The sequence below is a fragment of the Aegilops tauschii genome, chromosome 4 (genome assembly GCF_002575655.3).
Source record: "Aegilops tauschii subsp. strangulata cultivar AL8/78 chromosome 4, Aet v6.0, whole genome shotgun sequence".
In the NCBI taxonomy this organism is placed as follows: domain Eukaryota; kingdom Viridiplantae; phylum Streptophyta; class Magnoliopsida; order Poales; family Poaceae; genus Aegilops; species Aegilops tauschii.
Genome location: NC_053038.3, coordinates 111949941 through 111958378, shown reverse-complemented (window position 1 = coordinate 111958378; position 8438 = coordinate 111949941).

The window sequence follows — 8438 nt, the reverse complement described above, 5'->3', positions numbered from 1 at the left end:
GAAGACAAGCGCAGTCGGCGCCGACAGCACCAAGAAGTCAATGTGGTCGCCTCCAACAACCCCGAGTTTATGCATTGGTCTGAGAAGCCTATCAGCTGGAGCCGGGCCGATCACGCAGAGGCGATGCCGTCTCCCGGCTCTTATGCATTGGTGTTGGACGCCACCCCCGCGACAGAAAGGCGAGCTGCCCGTTTCTCCCGTGTGCTGGTTGACGGTGGAAGCAGCATCAACATACTGTACCGCGACACCATGGAGAAGTTGAACCTCAAGACGAAGCAACTCATGCCAAGCCGGACTGTATTCCATGGCATCGTACCCGGCCTCTCCTGTTCCCCGATCGGCAAGATCAAGATGGATGTTCTCTTCGGAGACAAGGATCACTTCCGCCGAGAAGCGATCTGGTTTGAAGTAGTGGATCTAGAGAGCCCTTACCACGCATTGCTTGGCTGACCTGCCCTGGCCAAGTTCATGGTTGTGGCCCACTACACCTACCTCAAGATGAAGATGCCGAGTTCAAAGGGGATCATCACCATAGCCGGAGACTACAAGAAATCCTCCGAGTGTGCTGTAGCCAGCAGCCGGCTGGCCGAGTCCCTCGTGATTGCTGAAGAGAAGAAGATGCTGGACCGAGTCGTGGCCATGGCCGGCAAGCAGCCGGCCCTGTCCTCTAACCCCAAGGAATATGATGCTCAAGGCTCCTTCCAGCCAACCAAGGAAACAAAGAAGATACCTCTGGACCAGGAGAACCCGGAGAGGTTTGCTGTCATTGGTGCAAACCTGGACAACAAATAGGAAGGCGAGCTCGTCGACTTCCTCCGTGAGAATAGGGACATCTTTGCATGGTCCCCAAAGGACATGCCGGGTGTTCCGAAGGATTTCGCCGAGCACAAGCTACACGTCCGAGCGGACGCAAAACCAGTCAAGCAACCTCTCCGCCGACTGTCGGAGGAGAAGAGAAGGATCGTAGGAGAAGAGATAGCCCGGCTCCTGGCAGCCGGCTTCATTATGGAGGTGCTTTTTCCAGAATGGCTTGCCAACCTGGTCCTGGTGTTGAAGAAAAACAATAAATGGCGTATGTGTATAGATTACACCAGCCTCAACAAAGCCTGCCCCAAAAATCCGTTTGCCTTACCACGAATCGATCAAGTGATAGACTCCACAGCTAGATGCGAGCTGTTGAGTTTCTTGGATGCTTACTCAGGCTACCACCAGATCAAGTTGGATCCAGCCGACCGCCTGAAGAACGCCTTCATCACACCATTCGGATCTTTCTGCTACCTGACTATGACATTCGGCTTGAGAAATGCCGGTGCCACTTTTGAGCGTTGCATGCAGAAATGCCTCCTCAAGCAACTCGGTAGAAATGCCCACGTCTATGTCGATGATATTGTGGTGAAGATGGAGAAGCGCGGCACCCTGCTGGAAGACCTCAGAGAAACATTTGCCAACTTGCGCCGATTTCAGATCAAGCTCAACCCTGAGAAATGCGTGTTCGGAGTACCAGCCAGCCAGCTTCTAGGCCTTTTGGTCTCCGAACGCGGCATCGAGTGCAACCCAGTGAAGATCAAGGCCATAGAAAGAATGGAGATTCCTACCAAGCTGCGAGACGTTCAGAAGTTTACCGGGTGCCTGGCCTCCCTAAACCGCTTTATCAGCCGGCTAGGAGAGAAGGCTCTCCCCCTGTACCGACTCATGAAGAAGTCCACCCACTTCGAGTGGAACGACCAAGCAGACCAAGCTTTCCATGAGTTGAAGAAGATGCTGACCACACCGCCTGTCCTGGAAGCGCTGACTGAGAAAGAGCCCATGCTCCTTTACATTGCTGCGACTAGACGAGTGGTCAGTACAGTTATCGTGGTCCAACACCTAGAAGAAGGCCGGGCTCAGTTAGTCCAGAGGCCGGTATATTATTTGAGCGAAGTACTGTCCACCTCGAAGCAAAACTACCCGCACTACCAGAAGATGTGCTATGGAGTGTACTTTGCCGCCAAGAAGCTGAAGCCCTACTTTCAAGAGCATCCCATCACGGTCGTATGCACTGCCCCGCTTGCCGAGATCATAGGCAACCGGGATGCATCCGGCCGGGTGGCTAAGTGGGCCATTGCGCTGGCTCCTTACACGATCTTCTACTAGCCCCGCACCGCCATTAAGTCCCAAGCACTGGGCCGAGACCCAGTACCTACCGCCGGCTCCCGACTCCACTCATTGGCGGATGCACTTCGATGGATCCAAGATGCGCACCGGCTTGGGAGCCGGCATCGTCCTCACCTCTCCCAAGGGCGACAAACTCAGATACACACTGCAAATTCATTTTGCCGCCTCCAACAATGTGGCCGAGTATGAGGCGCTCATACACGGGCTCCGGCTAGCCAAAGAGCTCGGCATACGCCGGATCCTTTGCTATGGCAACTCGGATTTGGTAGTCCAGCAGTCATCCGGCGACTGGGATGCCAAGGACGCAAACATGGCGAGCTATCGATTCCTCGTCCAGCAAATCAGCGGATAATTTGAAGGATGCGAGTTCCTCCACGTGCCACGGGCCGACAACGAGCAAGCAGATGCCCTGGCACGGATCGGCTCCACCCGACAAGCTATACCAACCGGCGTCTCTCTCCAACGCCTCCTCAAACCGTCTGTCAAGCCGTCTCTAGAATCAGACTCCATCTTCGTACCGCATGCCCCTGATGCAGTCGGATCCGACTTGGGGAACTCAGCAGGCGGCTCGGGGACTTCGACAGGCTGCCCGGGGACTGCCGTAGTCGCACCCGGCTCGGGGACTTCAGAACCCGGCCTGGGGACTGCAGCAGTCGGCCCGGGGACTGCAACGACACAACTGGCAGTGGCCGACTCCAACTCTTCACCACCCAACCCACCCACCCGGGTCACAGTAGCCGTATTGACAATAGAAGAAGTCGCAGCTCCATCATGGGCCCAACCCATCCTCAACTTCCTAGTAAACAGAGAGCTGCCGACTGATGAGATATCGGCAAGACAAGTTCAACGCCGAGCCGGAGCATACACAATAATAAACAGAGAACTTGTTAAGCGTAGCGTCACTGGAGTCTTCCAGCGCTGCGTCGAGCCAGAGAAGGGCATAGCAATCCTCAAGGATATCCACCAAGGCGAATGCGGCCACCACGCGGCCTCAAGATCACTTGTCGCCAAAGCTTTTCCGCCATGGTTTCTTCTGGCCGACTGCTTTGGAAGACGCCAAGGAATTAGTCAAATACTGCAAAGGGTGCCAAGTCTTCAGCTCCAAGCAACACCTGCCGGCTGCTGCACTCAAGACCATCCCCCTCACCTGGCCCTTTGCCATCTGGGGGCTAGACATGGTGGGCCCATTCAAGACGGCGCGCGGCGGCATGACACATCTGCTTGTCGCCGTGGACAAATTCACCAAGTGGATTGAAGCGAAGCCAATCAAGAAGCTGAACGGGTCGACTGCCGTGACATTCATCGCAGATATCACCACCCGGTATGGTATACCACATAGCATCATCACTGACAACGGCACGAATTTTGCCAAGGGAGCACTGGCACGTTTCTACGCGACACATGGCATCCGACTGGACTTAGCGTCTGTTGCCCACCCGCAGTCAAACGGCCAGGTCGAGCGAGCAAACGGCCTCATCGTCTCTGGCATCAAGCCCCGACTGGTCGTACCATAGGAGCGTTCGGCCGGCTGCTGGCTCGATGAGCTGCCGGCTGTCCTCTGGAGTCTGCGTACTACCCCGAACAAGTCAACCGGCTTCACTCCTTTCTTCCTTGTATATGGTGCCGAGGCTGTCATCCCAACTGACATCGAGTTCGACTCGCCTCGGGTCACCATGTACACGGAGGCGGAGGCCAAGGAAGCGCGAGAAGACGGTGTCGACCTGCTGGAAGAGGGCCGGCTGTTAGCACTCAGCCGTCCGCCATCTACCAGCAGGGGTTGCGCCGTTACCACAACCGGAAGGTCAAGCCAAGATCCTTCCAAGAAGGCGATCTTGTGCTCCGGCTGATCCAGCAAACAGCCGGCCAGCACAAGCTCTCGGCCCCTTGGGAAGGCCCATTCGTCATCAGCAAGGCCCTAGGCAACGACTCCTACTGCCTGATCGACGCACAGAAGCCGAAGGAACGCAAGAGAGATGATTCTGGCAAGGAGTCGGAACGACCATGGAACGCCAATCTCCTGAGAAGATTTTACAGTTAAAAGCAGTATGTACACGCTACCTTTTGTATTAACTACAAGACAACGGGGCCCCCCGAGGTGCACTCGGGGACTACCCTCTTTTATCTATGAATGACGAGTGTCATACCTATGAATGTACTATTACATTTGATTTTCTGTCCGACACCGGGTTCGACCAGTCGGCCCGGGGACTTGCCGCCTTGAGTTATATTAAAGTTCTACCTGCAGTCAGACAAGTAGTGTGCCGGCACCCGAGCCCTCTCTTATTGAAAGTCGCAGCTCGAAGAACCGACTGTTCGACTAACAAGAGCCAAAGGCAGGAAAGGATGCCCACACGAAAAACGGCTAAGGACTAACGAACATATATAATACAAGCCGGCCTCCCACCATGCCTACCGACTGACAGAACAGCCGGCTGGCCGGCTTCCCATTCACTTTGCTACAATCCAAGAAAGCTAGAGTACTCGCCCTCCCAACCGGCCAAGCACTTCTCCAGCCATAGACTGCAGAGCAGCTGTCCGGCTGGGAAGGCGGCGACCAAGGGAGGGCGGCAAAGGAAACAGCCAAAGGATGAAAAGCAAGAACAATGGGAAGCCAAACACATGCATGATTATATTTACACAAAAGGCCTTCAACAGGACGGCAGTCAACATAATTTGAATACACCCCCAGTGGGTGGAACTGCGCAAACTTAACAAAATATTGTTCGGAGAGCAATAAACAGGAAAGCAAAGGCAGCGGATCAGACTAAGGGCGCAACAGGCGAGCCGGGCTGGTCGGTGGAGACAACAGTACCGGCTAGAGGAGTCGCCGGCTGGGGAGTCTCGGCTTGATCATCACCGGCTGCAGGCGGCGCATTCGCACGCGCCTCGTTGCTGGAGGCACGATCAAGTTGAGGCTGGCCGGTTGCTCCACCGTCTGGCACGACGTCTTCACCATCCTCTCCTTCCTCCTCTTCACCCTCGTCGCTGGAGTCGATCTCCTCCGCCGAGTCCTCACCATCCGCCGGGTTCAGCCCGAACCACTCCTCCGGCTGAGCAATGTCATTATCATCCACCTCAGGAGCAAAGGCGCTGGTGTCGGTGTAGTCGGCGATTGCCGAAGCGCGCTGGATGATATCCGGCCGCACCGCCTCCAACTCCTCGTCGGCCTCCTGCTGCCAGGTGGCCAGCTGGTCCAAGCTCAACTCGGGATACCAGGCTTTGACGAACTCCAGCGCCCGCCTGGCGCTTGACCGAGCTGCAGAAGCCTTCCAGGCCTCGAAGCGGCCAACCGCCACCTCCAGCCAGTCGGCAGTCCGACTGGGGGTACGGGGAATCGCCTCGCCGGGCCAGAGGGCGGCCAGCACTTGCGCCCCAACGCGCTGAAGACGGCAGAGCATGCGGTGAGCCGGCTGGAGGCGGGCTTGGATCGCCAGAAGCTGCTCCTCAAGCGACCGACGAGCATTCGGCGCGATCTCCACACCGGCTTGCCTTCGTGCCTCGCGGTGGGCCTCGACGGCCTGGTTGGCGGCGGTAGAGTAACCAGGGAAGTGCTCTCAACAGGAAAGAAAGGAAGAGAAAAAACACAAAGTCAGAGAATGGACCAAATGGCAAGCGGCAAGCAAGAAACGAAGAAGAAGAAGGCCTACCGTCAACCAAGCCTTCGATCTGGCCGTAGCCGCTGATCAGTGACTGCCTTGCCTCAGCCCAGCTCGCCGCCTCGGTCTCGTACTCGGCCTGGAGGGCGGCCTCGCTGTCCTGCACCGCCTTCAGGGCCGCCTTGTGGCTCTCCTTCTGGTCGGCCAGCCTCTTGACCAAGCGGTCACGCTCCTGAACCAAGGCGTCGAACTCGGCTTCCTTGGCGCGAAGGGCGGTCTGGGTCCCACCCAGCTGCTCCCTCAGGCTGGCATTGGCCTCTGCAGATCTGGCAAAGAAGAAAAAAGCAATAAGAAAGAAGTCGCCAGGAAAGATCCGACCCGACTGCTCAGCAGTCGGCCCGAATCTCGGGGACTACACCCAGTGGGTGCGCTGACGCGCCCCCACGTGAGATAAAAGATGAAGCACTTACTCCGGCTCTCAGTTGGATCAGCGGTCTTCTGGGTCAGCTCCCGAGCCTGGGAGTTGAAGGCAGCCGCGCGGAGGTTGTGGTAGTCCTGCAAGTCGGACAGAGAAGCGAACAAGAGCAAGATAAGCAATCAAAGTCTAATAAGAAGTTCCAAGCCGCCTGCTCAGCAGCCGACTCAGAACTCAGGGACTACACCCAGTGGGTGCGCTGATGCGCCCCCACGGAAGAAATCAAGATCAAGAAACAGAAAAGTGGGAAGACTCACCCAAATGGCCGCCCGTGTCGCGAGGAACTCTTCATTGTACTGCGTCAGCACGGCAGCCTGGGACTGACGCCGGTTCCGGACTTCTTGCGCCGCCACGTTCACCACGGCTGTCCCACCACCCGGCATCCACCCCGAGCTGGCGCTGGCTGTCTCCAGATCCTGGGTTGACGAGCTAGAGCCCGCGGCCTTCTGCGGGTCCGGCGCCGAAGTCGCCTTCCCCGCGCGCTGGCGTGATGGCGACCGGACCACCAGGTCCGTCCTCGCAGCCGGCTCACCTCCAGCCGGCCGCATGGGCGACGCGTCAAGCCGGCTGCCTTGGTCCGCCCTAGTCGGCGATAGCGGTGCCGCCTCCCTCTCTCGGACGACGACGTCGTCCTCCTCCCTCTCCATCCCCGGCAGGTCGCCACCGGCTTCCTCCGGCGGGGGCTCCGGGATCTCGGGCGCCACGACGCGCAGGGGGGTGACGAGCAAGGCCCCCACCGCTGCCGCTGCCGCTGCAGCCTCCGCCTGAGCCTTGGCCGCCACGTCGGCTTGTGCCTTCGCCGACTCCTCCGCCATCTCCTGTGCTGCCTTGGCAGCGGCCGCCCTCAGCTCCTCCGCCTCCCGCTCCTCCGCCTCCCGCTCCTCCCGCGTGTTCCGCTCCGTTGTCGCTTGAAGCTCGACACGGGGGTCCATGCGATGGGTGGTTGCGGATCCTCCCGCCGATCCAACCACGGAGGCGGCAGCGATCCGCTTAAGAGAAAGCGGAGCCCTGTTTGATAAGTCAGGACAAGTATTTAGAAATCGACAAGAAAAGAAGAAGGAATATGCAAAAGAATCGACACTTACGCCGAAACCTTTTGTGGCTGCTTCACCACCTTGCGGAAGCGGGCCGCCTTCGCGGCCGCCTCATCCCGCCTGGTCGCCGCCGCCCCGCTCTTGGGATTCTTCGGCCGACTGCCGAACAAGCCCGATGCGGCCCAGCGCTTCTGCGCGCCGCCTCGAGCAGGCGGCACGGCGGATGAACCCGCGCCATGGTCGGACGCCGGCTGGCGGCGCGGGATGATTTCCACCTCGTTGTCATCCAGCCAGTCGTCGAAGCTGGCTCCAAGCCCAGAGCCGCCTGCTTCGCCGCCTCCTGCCTCGGTGTTATCGTCCATAGCGGCCGCCCCCAAGTCGGGGTCCTCCAAGTCATGCTCCGCCCGGTCGGGGAGAAATTGGCGATCCGCCCCGCTGTCCCAGCCGCAGGTCGAAGGAGAGGGCTCTGCCAAGACAAGCCGACTGGTCAGAGTCGGCCAAGAAAAACTTGGTGACAAAACTAAAGAAGAGAAGATAAAGAAAGCATACCATAGGCGGGGGATTGGCACGGGAGTACGACTCCTTGTCAAACTGCCACTCTGCGGAGAGATTGCAGTTCGCAAGATAGTTCAGCATGTGAGCCACCTCATCATGAGGCATCTCCTTGGTGCACATCCGACTCGGATCGAGTTGGCTGCTCATTTGACAGATCAAATGAGGGCGGCCTTGAAGTGGGAGCACCCGGCGCACCACGAAGGCGGCTAGCAGGTCGGGCCCAGTTAGGCCCTCCGATTGGATCATTCCCCCGAGTCGGGCGACGGCGGCGGCTCCAGCCGGCGACAACGTCCTGGCCCGATAGGACCACTGGGGCAGCCTCCCAGCCGGCGGGCCAGCTACGTAAGCCGGCAAATTGACGTAGTCACCTTGCGGGGTGACGTTCTTCATGTAGAAGTACAATTTCTTCCAAAGTTTCACCGACTGGATCAGCGTGATGGCAGGGAAGGGGTTGTCGGCTGCCGGCCTCCGCACCGCGATGAAGGCGCCGCTCTGAGCCGGCACGCACTGCATGCGGGTGCCAAGCTTGGATTGGAAGAATTCCCCCCAGAGCTCGAGGGTGGGAAGGACGCCGAGGAAGCCCTCGCATAGAGTGACGAAGGCGGCAAGCAGCACCACCGTGTT